This window comes from Felis catus, chromosome A1 (genome assembly GCF_018350175.1).
Source record: "Felis catus isolate Fca126 chromosome A1, F.catus_Fca126_mat1.0, whole genome shotgun sequence".
In the NCBI taxonomy this organism is placed as follows: Eukaryota; Metazoa; Chordata; class Mammalia; order Carnivora; family Felidae; genus Felis; species Felis catus.
In genome coordinates this window covers 134,168,098-134,180,664 of record NC_058368.1, presented here as the reverse complement: position 1 = coordinate 134,180,664, position 12,567 = coordinate 134,168,098, and the positions used below count along the sequence as shown (strand labels likewise).

Sequence of the window (12,567 nt, the reverse complement as noted above, 5' to 3'; positions counted from 1 at the left end):
CTATTTCTAACAGCCAGGAATCACTTGAGATGAGAATGAAGAGTCTTTGAAAAGTAGAGGGTCTCTAGACCCCAAAAACTTTAGAAGAGAAAAGCCAAGCCAAGGGAGGCTGGATAATTGCTCTTGGCTACGAGAGGAAAAAAAAGAAAACATGGGGATGGGACATCCACGTTTTCTTCAACTTTACAAAGTGTTCGTGTTACATACTGTACGATTCTATTTTTATAACATCTTTGAAAGGATAGTGTTTAGAAATGAAGGGCAGACGTGGGCTGCAAAGGTCTGTGGGGGGAGCACTGGAAGGAGGTGGTTGCCATTATAAAAGAGAGGCATGAGGGATCCTTGTGGTGCCTGTGGGAATTGTCCAGAATCTTGACTGAGGAGGGGAACATGTGAATTTACACAGGTGACAAAGCTGTGTCAGATTTCACACACACACACACACACACACACACACACACACACACACACAAAACGCAAGTAAAACTGAGGAAATCTTAGGATTTCTGAACTCTATCAATATGATGCCCCGGTTGAGGGAACTGGGCGAAGTGTACAAGGGATTGATTACTCTGTATTATTTCTTACAATTGTGTGTGAATCTACAATTGTCTTGATAAAAATTTCAATTGAAGAAAAAGTGCTTAATGGAAAGACAGTCTTCAAAATTGCATGCATGATGCAGATATTGACAAGACAAATGCTGAAAAATTGATAAAGAGCATATTTCCCAGCAAGGAACGATTAATAAAAAATATCCAATCTAGCCAATAGTGAGAGAGACATAAATTAACAGATTAAAACATTATTTTCACCTATCAAGAGTTAACAATAAAATAAAAAAGATGTGGTAGAAAATATAATAAGACTTATACTCCCATACAAGGATGCCAGAAGTGTAAATTGATGCGGAACTTTTAAAAATCACTTAATAGTTTTGTAAGAATGATACACGCTTGGTATTTAAAATTTAAATCCAGTAAGTCTCATTACAGCAAGCAATATTATTTCTCAAGAGATTTTACAAAATTTAAAATATTAGGTAAAATACTCTGAATATTATGGGATTGTTATGTGTCTAAATGTGTATTTCAATATTTATTAATAAGAATAAACTTCAATTTTCAAGGAATAAAATTCAGTCAACTCTATGATAAAAGACATCAGTCTGAACAAACTCATAACCAACCACAAGTGTCCCATCCTATTTTTTATACACACAAAACACTGTAAAACATAAGCCTACTGGAAGATAAGTTTTCAAGAAAAAAATAATAATGGAATGCTAAGCTACAAGCAATATACAAGATGAAAGAAAAAACTATACGGGGCTGAAGCGAGTGGTGATTATAGCAATTTTAAATACAAATAAGTTACTCATGTATTCAGATTATCAGTCTTTCTCCTTCCTGAATTATCTGTCCAGTGAATATTTGGCTTTGTAGTTTAAGCAACCACTGTCCTACACATAATAAATTACTCAGAGTACTACATTTTAGCCTGCCCCTTGGTTTTCTTCTATAACTTTTCCCCCAGACTTCCAATGACTTCTTTTTTTTTTTCTTGTCCATTAGACAGATGGGTATATTTACTCAGCACCAAAAAGGCTCCAGGTTTGTAATAATGAAAAGTATATACTAGTGTATACTATCTTCTTAAGATAATATCCACGGGAGCATATGCTCAAACCCAATAATTCTATAAATTTATTCCAAAGAAATGATCATAGAAGCATTCAACTTTTATGTGCAAAGCTATGAGTTACTTTTTACAACAAAAATTAGACCCTATCTAAATAATTAATAGTGAAAGATTTGTTAAATAAATTATAAAGAAGCATCAGCTGTAAAGAACTATTTTCTAAATGTTCACATATATAAATGCAAATGCCTAGAAAAAGTCTGGAAAGATACATACAAAATAGTAACAGTTACATCTGAGGATGGGATATATTGGAGAGCTTTATGTAATTGAGACTTTTAACATGAAAATACATTGGTGTATTACTTTATTTAATTTCAAAAATACATGAAACTATTATTAATCTTCTACAAATCCAGCATAAACGAAAACAAGATCAAAGAAAAAGTAGCAATGAACAAAACGATATCCATAAGATGAAGTATCATATACCTATTAATGCTTTGATAAATTTTAGTGCTATGGGAAACTGTGCTATGGGAAACTGTTCATTATATATTACTAAGTAAAGAAAAAAAGGTAGCTAAAATGTGCTAGCTGTTGTAAATATCTATGCACATCCATAAATAGGAAAAGAGAAGAAAACACATCACAATATTAATAGTTGTTACATCTGGGTTGTAAAATATTGGTGATTGCTGTTTTCTTTCTACATTTATTCACTTTCTAAGTTTTCCGGAGTTTTTATAATACAGGTCAAAATAGTTTAAAGCCAAACCACACTTTGAGGTCTTTCATCAACTGCACAGTATTCTGCCATCAAGTCTCTAGCAAACAGTCTTTCCATTATGCATCTTCATTGTAAAGCTTGTGCATGCTAGATGATACACATGATTCCAGTAACTAAAAACTGTCAATGGTGTGACCTAAGTTGGAAGGCTCTGTCAATTTCACTGAAGACAAACACAATGGGGAAGCAGACTACGGAGGTTTAAAGAAGAAGTCTGAGATACCTCTAGTAATCTGTTTAAATGACCATATGTTGATAAAATCTGTAGATGTTGTTGTGATTTTTCTACTTAAAAAATGGCCCAATGTTGTGTATGCTTTTGATCTCACCGACATGTATCTACTGCTGAGAAGCTTTAATAAGGCCATTGTTTGGCTGGAGGGAGAGGAACTGAAAAGAGAGAATGATATAAAAATTTTCTGAGTGCTAACTATATGGTAGATCCAATGAAAGGCATTTTATACAAACTAAAGCTTCCACAGAATCCGAGAGCTTTGATTTCTTGCTTTGTAGCTCATACCCTCACATTCTGGTTGTAATGAATTATGGAGCCCACAAAGGAGGCTGGGTCTCAGTTACCTCCCCCATAGGAGTGTGGGTAATGGGAATAAGAAGAAATATTTAGCCCTGACTCAATTCTTTACTGTCTTCTATTTATCTTCTTTCCTTGCTTAGTAATACTGCATTTTATTTGTAATGCAACTTTTTGGTTTTAAATTCCTTTTTAACACATTTCTTCTGGCCCTACAAATACCCTGGGAGATAGGCTATTAGTAAAGCCATTTTACAGGCAAGAAAGCTAAGATTCGAGATGCTGGGTAGAGATGTTTGGTGAAAGGCAAAGGTGTGTGTGTATTAGGCAAACACCAGACAGAACAGGCACCAGAACTCAGGCTTTCTTTCCTTTAGGCGACCCAGTAAGTGTCCCCCCTTCCTCCATTCCTTAGAGCAGTAGTAAGTGGCAAGTGGTAAACAGACCTTACTTCAACAACATAACACTAGTGTCTACAAAAACGTCTCTGGACCCATCCCAGGCTAAGCCAGAGCCATACCCAGGCACAGGAACTCAGAAGGAGCAAAACCACTAGGGATCTTTTCTCTTGAGTTTCATTATGAGAACACCAACAAAGCCCATCCGTCTAACCGGAGGTCAACACCAAGCACTGAGCCCCTAAATCTCTGCCTCTGTGATAAATGTGTTGCCCTCAGCCTCCACCACCACTTCCCCCAAATCTTAGTGTTCTCAACCATCTTCCACAGCTTCCTCTTTTCTACCCCCTTCCCACTGTCATTTCTGTATTCCAATAAATGTAACCTTTTGGTAACTCAGATCTCATTTCACGGCATGTGGAAATCATGAAAACAGTTCTAATGTCACAACAGAACCACTCATCATCATCACCCAATGTTATTAAAATAGAGAAAGAAACTGAATGTGAAGATGGCCAACGGGATGACCTTGCCAACTCTGCCCAAATTCCCCAGCTACAGGAAATTCTTTTCCTGCTCTGACTCAAATGAAAAGTTTTTATGACTCAAGCTAAGCCAACAGAAAGGAAAAGTAAAGGTAACAGACATGAAAAGTGACTTCCAGAGAACCCGGCTAGCTTTCTAGAATAAGTGGATTACAGTCATTGCTTCCGTTTCTTCACTGCTTATTTCCATGTGACCTGTCCTAAAATGGCACAATTTAAAGTCTCCAATAGCCTTCCTGACGAATGAAATTACTTCTTTTCTCACTTCTTGTTTTCTGCATTCTCTAGGTAATCAACTCTGTTCACTTCCCCTTCTTCAAACTTCCCATACCACTGGACTTTGGAACATATCAAGATCCTGGATCTTCCCCATTTTTCCGCTTGCTATTTTCTCTTTGATTCTCTGGTTCTGCTTATAGAACATCCTGCTAAACCCTGTCCGTCATTCCATTTTGCTGTTTTCCCCATTCCTATTGCCACAACAAAAAGGATTCAAAGCCTATGGGTCAACCTCAACCCATATGAGAGATAGGTTGCTTGTTCCTACTTGCAAATATAAAGTGTTTCAAGACTTTAGCTCAGAAAAGAGGCTGGAGGGAAGCATGAGACCCCACTAAATTTTCCTTGGGTTGGGAAATACATACATCAGCTCAGGGTGAATAAGTATGTCTAAGGAGTTGGTGAAAGCTCACAGACCTCTCTGCCAAAGGGTTGCCCAAGGTAGGAGCAAAGAGTGAACCTTTTTACCTTCATCATTATAGGCCAGATATCAAGGATACAAGGTCCACAGCACAAGGGCTACAAAGTTAATTTGATTCTCTGATAACTAGAATCTTGTTGCTGGTCATAGCTAAACTGATATGTAGTTAAAAGCATCTTTTACCTGTCTGCACTCTGTGAGAACCAGCACATTTGTCTAATAGAAGCATGATATAACTAAAGAAATTCTGAATAAAAGAATTAGGAACTCACAGAAGGATGTGCTCCCACAGTATATTCTACTCAAACAAGGCATCCTCAAGAGCTTCCACATGTCACATGCCCAGGAAGAAGAGTATTTGTCACTGACTCCATGCTTGATTGATTTGATACAAATGGAGATAAAATCCCTTGCTTTCCAACAAAATATTTATTGAGTGTTAATAAGTAAGTAGCAATAAACATCACTTTAAGTTTTACAGGGTTCCTTATGATTCATTCATTCAACAAATGACCTAATTGAAGGCTGAACAGTGTAGGCACTGTAGAAAATGTAAAGGTAAGTTAGAAATATTTCCTCCGGACAAGAAAGTGAGAAGCTAATAGTAAGATTAAGTATGCACTTAAATAACCACCATATAAGTGGAAAGTAAGTGATGCAAGAACTGCCCAGATAAATTACTACACATCTAGCTTTCTAAATATCAGAGTGGAGAGATTGCTTTTAAGGAGCATTTGATCTGCAATGCATATCCCAATTCATTCATTCATTTGACAATTACTTATTACCTGCTCAGAAAGTACAAATCGGGGGAAAAAAAACTTTTAACCTGCAAATCCCTTTTCTTTGGGAGTTACAACATTTTACCTTCTCACCAGCAATGTACTGTTGTTCCACATCCTCAGCAAAAGGTGTGGAGGATACAGAGTGAAAAAACAAAGTGACCCAGCCACTGTGGAGCTCAGAGTCTCATCAGGAAAGCACAGTAATTGTAAGAATACAGACAGTCACCAAAACAATATGCTAGACTTTTTAACTCGACAATATCCAAGCAATCTTGTCTCTTCCACACCATGCCCCATAAGTTATCATGGTGCTCCCCTTTCTCAGCCAGGAAGCCCTCAAGATGTCTGTGGGGTTTAAAATGTCTACCTAGCCAAAATCCATTTATGAATCATAGACGGCATTTGTATTCAATCTCCCAAGAATCCCATCTCTACTCAGAAAAACAATTAGCGCAGTCATTTGGGGGCAAATAATTAGGGCAAACATATGTTGGCCACTCAGCTGACCATGAATGTAACTGAAGATGAAATACGAGGTAATGTTCCTCAATTAGACAGGATAATCCTCATCACAAAAGCCTGATTAGTGTGTTTATACCAAGCCCCTTACCCTGTTGGTGAAAACAGCCTTGTGTTGGGTCACTGAGACAACTCAGCTAGGACATAGCCATAAGATTATAGGTAAAGAAGGTACTTCTTTCATTTCAGATATGCAAGAGTATTCATATATCCATACTTGGTGATTTATTCCAAATATAAAAACAAGCTCACTTTCAGTTTTAAATATATTACAGCTCTGTATAAAATAAAATGGAGATTCCTTTATAAAATCTGTATGGTACATTTTCTTTTTTTTTTTTTTTTTTTTTTATTTATTTTTGGGACAGAGAGAGACAGAGCATGAAAGGGGGAGGGGCAGAGAGAGAGGGAGACACAGAATTGGAAACAGGCTCCAGGCTCCGAGCCATCAGCCCAGAGCCCGACGCGGGGCTCGAACTCAGGGACCGCAAGATCGTGACCTGGCTGAAGTCGGCGCTTAACCGACTGCGCCACCCAGGCGCCCCTACATTTTCTTTATATAAAAAAAAAAAAACAACCCTTACCTTTTACTGAAAGCCTAAATGAACTTTAAGAAATTAAGAAGTCTACTTCATTTATTCACTATCATTCATATCTCATTTGTTCATGTATTCATATACATTTGTCCATATATTCAGCACAAATTTGGCATGGTACGCTAGACACTACACTTGGAGTTTAAGAGGAATAAAGCACAGCCCCTGCCCTCAGGGTGCTCACAGCCTAGCTTTCAAAGCACAGAAGATGGAGTGATCAACACCCAAAGTTTAAGCATCACCTCAATGGAGGTGGGCCTTAAAGGAACACAACAGCCATTACTGGGCCCAGAAGGTGGCCATGGGCACAACAGGCCAAGATAACAGCTGAAGGAAGAAACCCAGAGGCTAATGGGAGAGCAATGAAGGAACTTTCCTGTTTAGAGCTTGGTTTAATCAAATATTAATTAATGAGATTTTTTTTACCCTAAGTGAATTTTAGAACAGTCTAAAAGTAAAAACACGTTGAAAGGACTTTGTTTCTCCCTAAATAAAATCCTACTAACAGTCTCATCTTCAGTCTGAGCTGCAAGATTTCTAAAAGTGCTGTTTATTTTAACGTTTATTTATTTTTGAGAGAGAGAGAGAGAGAGAAAGGGAGAGAGCACAGGCAGGAGAGGGGCAGAGAGAGAGAGGGAGACACAGAATCTGAAGTAGGCTCCAGGCTCTCAACTGTCAGCACAGAGCCCAACGTGAGGCTCAAACCCATGAACCATGAGATCATGACATGAGCTGAAGTCAGATGCTTAATCAACTGAGCCACCCAGGTGTCCCTAAAAGTGCTGTTTATTAAAAGCATGTCTTTTTCAGAATGAAGGGCCAGAGTATAAAGAGAGCTTTAATAGTTCACACAATTACCTGAGCAAACACTTGCAGAATTACCAACAAAACAGGCATTTACATAAGGGCAAACAACAGGAATCAGTTACTGAAACAGCCCAGTTTCATTGACATACAGAGAGAGAGAGAGAGAGAGAGAGAGAGAGAGAGAGAGAGAGAAAGCACTTTTATAGTCATAAAATAATGACCAGTATTTTCCTCATGACTTTTTCATTCCTACATCCCAACATCCTTGACAAATATCATCTGATAAAATTCGTATTATTCCACAGCTGAAGTCTACAGGGGTTAAGAATTCCACACAAATACATTAACTCAGAGTGCAGAGACGGTGCTGAATTTAAGGCTCAGTGCTCAATCTACCATTCTACTTCCAAACTAGCTCTGGACAACACTCTAAAAAATGAGCTATAAATCAGAAAGGAAATGAACTCTGAGTCACCTCGTAACTGATCCAAAACACCTCAATTCAGTGCCACCACACCCTCCAACTTAGAGTGACTGAGGGCCAAGAAATCTCATAGATCTTGTATCTTTCATGCTGAAACTGTGTATTTCTGCTTGGAAGTGCTGAGAATTCCCCCTTCCCTCTCTTCCCACCCTTCACAATGCCAACTGCCCTTTCCTTCTGCTGCATTCTCTGGGGAAGAGTAGACTTTTCTTTTGGGGCCATTAACTTTTTTCTATTATTAGTTCAAATGAATTCATTTTTTGATTCTTAATTTTACAGGTTGGTGAATTCTGACAAATGTATAATTTGTATAACCATTGCCATATGAGAACATTTCCATCGCCTGAGGGCTTTCCCTGAATGCCCCTTCCCAGTCAGCTCCTGCCCATCCCCCAAAGAGGCAACAACAGCACTGCTCTCTTCCTCCATAGAAGTTTTGCCTGTACTAGAACTTCATAAAAATGGAGTCATCCCATCTGTTCTTTTGGTGTGTGTCTGGCTTCTTTTACTCAGCACCTATTTGAGATTCAGCCATGTCATTGTGCATATTGGTACTTTGTTCCTTTTTATTGCTGAGTAGCATTACATGAATGCAGCACAACTGTCTGTCCATTATCCCGTTGATGGACATTTAGATTGTTTTCAGTTACAGGCTGTTACGAATACCTCTGTAATAAACATACCTTAAGAAATCTTTTGCGGGGGGAAAAATGCTTTCGTTCATCTTGGGTAAATACTGAAGAAGTTTATAGAACAGGTACAGGTTTAACTCTGTAAAAAATTTTTTTTCTAATCTGCAAAACCTTTTTCTTTGGGTAGTACAACATTCTACCCTCCTCACTAGCAATTTATTATTATTCCACATCCTCAGCACAAGTAGCTGTGATCAGTCTTTTTAATTTTAGCCAACTAAGTCAGTATGTAGTCGTATCTCATTGCGGTTTTACTCTGCATTTCCCTGATGACTAACTGCACTGATGACTTTTTCATATTTATACAGGCCATTCATACATTTCCCTTTGTGAAATGTCTGTTTCAAGTCTTTTGCCCAATTTTTAATAGGGCAATTTGTCTTCTTTCTATTGAGCCATAGGAATTCTTTATATACTCTTGATGTAAGAACTTGTCAGATTTATGTTTTGTAAATATTTTCTGCCAGACTATGTATTTTTTTTATTGATATTGTATAGCCATTACCTAGGTCACAATATGAGAACATTTCCATCGCCTGAGAACTTTCCCTGAATGCCTCTTCCCAGTCAGTTCCTACACATCCCCCAAAGAAGCAACAACAGCACTGATCTCTTCCTCCATAGAATAGTTTTGGCTGTACTAGAATTTCAGAAAAATGGAGTCATCCCATATGACTAGTTGTTGATTTCTAGTATGATTCTACTGTAGTCACCAAGGTTTCAATTTTTTGGAACTTATTGGTAATAATTTTACGGCTCATCCTATGATCTAGCTTGATGAATGTTCTATGTACCATGAAAAAGGACCTGTGTTGTGAGTCTTTAGCTGAAGTGATCTATAAATACCAATTTGGCTAAGTGGGTTGGTAGTTTCATTCAAAACATGCAAATACACATATACGATTTCTGTGTGCTACTATCATATACTTTAGGAATCTTGTAAAGAAGTTAAGGAATTACTCATACCAAGTAGTTCCCGTTATCCAAGTATTTACTTTTTTGGCATCCTGTGTATCTTCATGTGGATCTGTGACTCCACCCGATATCATTTCCCTTGGGTCTGAATAACTACCTTTAACATTGCTGGTTAACTCTGCTTTTGCTTGTTTTTAAAGTTGGTATTTCACCTTATGTTCTGAAGGATATTTTCATTGAGGTGAGAACTCTAGGTTTACCTTTTTCTTTCAGTACTTTAAAGATGTCACTAACTGACTTCTGGCATGCACTGTTTTCCATGAAGTCAACAGTATTTCTGAACATAGTTCTACTTTATATGTCTTTTCTCCTGTAGATATTTTCTTTATGTTTGACTTTCAGAAACTTGACTATGCTGTGCCCACATGTTATTTTCTTTATGTTTATTTTACTTGGGGTTTGCAGATATTCTTAGATCTGTTGATTGGTATTTTTCATGAAATTTGAAAGAGTTTTGATATTACATCTTCAAATATCTTCCTTTCCCAATCTCTCCATACTCTTTTACCAAAAGTCCAACTTACACTGTTATATTGTTTGATATTGCCCTAAACGTGGTTAAATCCATTTTTAAAGTTTTTTCTTTGTTATGCTTCCATTTATATCATTTCTAGTGTCCAAACATAAAATTCAGTGATTTTTCTCCTGCTGTTGCCAAACAGATAATAAGCTGACTCAGTGAATTTTTCCTTGTAAATGATGTCTTTTTTAGCACAAGTGCTTTCATTGGTTATTTTTATAATTTCTGTTTCTCTGCTGAGATTTTCCCTGGGTTGGCTCATTAAGCTCTTTTAAATCATCTAACATCTATAAGAGTTTTTCAAAATGTTGTCTCACAATTCAAATATCTATGTCATCTCTGGGTCTGTTTTATTGACTGTTTTTCTCCTTATTAGGTTTACATTTTCCTGTTTCTTCATTTGTCTAATAATGTTTTGTTATCACTTGGATGCTGTTGAGTGCTACATCGCTGCAAGTCTAGAACTTGTTCTTTTCTCTTAAAGCTAGTTAACTTTTCTTTTCCTGGGAGGCACTAAGTTGATTAGTAGAAGGATTTGCTGAAGGCTTTGTTAGGGCAGGGATACAGTAACCTTGCCTATAGGGTTAAAGTAGCTTATTCCTAATGCATGGCCTTTATGGCATCTCAACTAAACACCTAATATGTTCACTGAGGTATGTTCCCTCTGAATATTGGGATTTCCAACTTTTCCCAACCCTATGCTATCTTCAGAATATCCATTCAGCTAAAAGCCATCAGTAACTATTTTCTGCGAGAACTGGCAGAGTTTCACTATATATGCATAGTCAGCTAAAGACTCAAAGAAACACAAAATCAGATTTCTGATATTTCTTCTCTACATAGCATCCTACACTCTAGTATCCTACCTTGCAAGTTTCAACACCCTATAAATTTTGCAGTCTACTTCCTTTGTCCAGCAAGAGAGCTATTTTCCATGCAGGTTCTTCTTCCACGTGTCATCACTTGGGAAGTGCCCTCACATGAAAAAGCCGGAGTGCATAGGGAGCTCATCTTGTTTATTTCCCTTCTTTTAAGGATCACAGATCTGTGCAGTCTAGTTTCCAATGCCTTAAAAAAGGTTGCTTCAAATCTTTCATCTAGTTTTATATTTGCTAACGGAGGAAAGGTAAGTCTGATAATAATTTTTTCTCTAATTGATGGAACAATAAGACCATTACTAGAGGTTATAAACTCCTCTTATCCCAAGTAGAGGGTGTGTGCACACACACTTCAACAGTTACGGCTCAACAGAAACTCTTAAATACCTGAAACTTTCCAACCTCTGAAATTTGGGACCAGTGCACTTTAATCATGGTTAAACTCTACCCCTTTTAGGAAGAAGGGAAAGAAAAGCCAAAACATACCTGAATAGTTAGCCACATATGACAAAGGACTACAGGAGTTTACTTCCTGAAGCTGAACCAGTCTAAATTTGTTCCTATGCGTGATTATCAGCTCTACACACATGAATCTCTCATAACCTTGAAAGGGACATTCAGCCCATTCATTTAGTCAAAGAGAAGCTTCTCTGGAGATCAGAACCTCTTATGGCTCAGATGATCATATAATTAATTATTCAACCTGAGAAGAATTGACAATTTTAATAAATATACAAGGACAAGAGTCATACACCATGACTGGAACATATGGTCCCTCTGATGATTATATTCAAACGGTGTCTTGCCTTTGCTGTGGAGATAAGAAAGGAAGGTGGTTACAGGAGTTCTTTTAACTACTTATACTCTGCAACTTACAGGAAAGTCTGTTACTCACTTTTCTTTTTGAAGAAACAGAGGATTGAGGAGGGTTACACATCCGCTAGTTTCAAGTGGCCAGTCCCAACCTTTCTTTCACTACATTTCCTGTCAGGTTTTGAAAGACCACTTCACTCTAAGTGAAATAATTACCACTGTGCACATCCTGCTTGTGTGTACAAGGGGATAAGAAGGATAGAGGAACAAGTGAGAATGAGAAAATATGTTCTGCTATTTTTCTTGAGGGGTGCATTAAGTTGCTTTTATCCTTCCTGTCGAAAGTTGGAGAAACGGTATTCAGGTCCTATTCAGACCACTTACATCATTTGTTGTATTGTCTTCATTAAGAACCCTTGTGCGATGCATCAAAGTAAAAATCTTTCTTTGTTAAAGACTGTTTACCTCATTGTGATTAGTGGGAATACTAATCAGCCAAAGAAGAAAAGGAAAGATCATGCAAGGACTAAAATAAATAGTTTGGTAAAGGGAACAGCTTTATTCTAGTCCTTGAAAACTATTCTATCCATATCCTTTTTTAAAAGGCTTGCAGCATAAAACATCCCCAGTCCTTCTCTTTAGTCCCTTGATTCTATTTAACACTTGTTCCAGAACATTTTATAGCCATTCAGCTTGGTTTCCATTGATTTCTTTAACTGTGCTCAGAAAATATAATCACAAAATGTTCTCATGCCATTTGGGGTTCAAGGAGAATGTATAATAGTGTTCTTGCAAAAATGAAAACCTTATTTGCCCTATAGTCTAGGCTAGATATGAAACATTTTTAAAGGAGAAATGAACAAATGTCTTCTCTATTATTTCATCCTTATTA

The 12,567-nt window shown here is 37.3% G+C and overlaps 1 long non-coding RNA gene across 6 annotated transcripts in view; it reads right to left on the bottom strand.

The window, feature by feature from the left end:
- The window catches only part of LOC111561368, a 336,303-nt gene that overhangs the window by 167,322 nt on the left and 156,414 nt on the right, over positions 1-12,567 (bottom strand). The window lies entirely within an intron of this gene.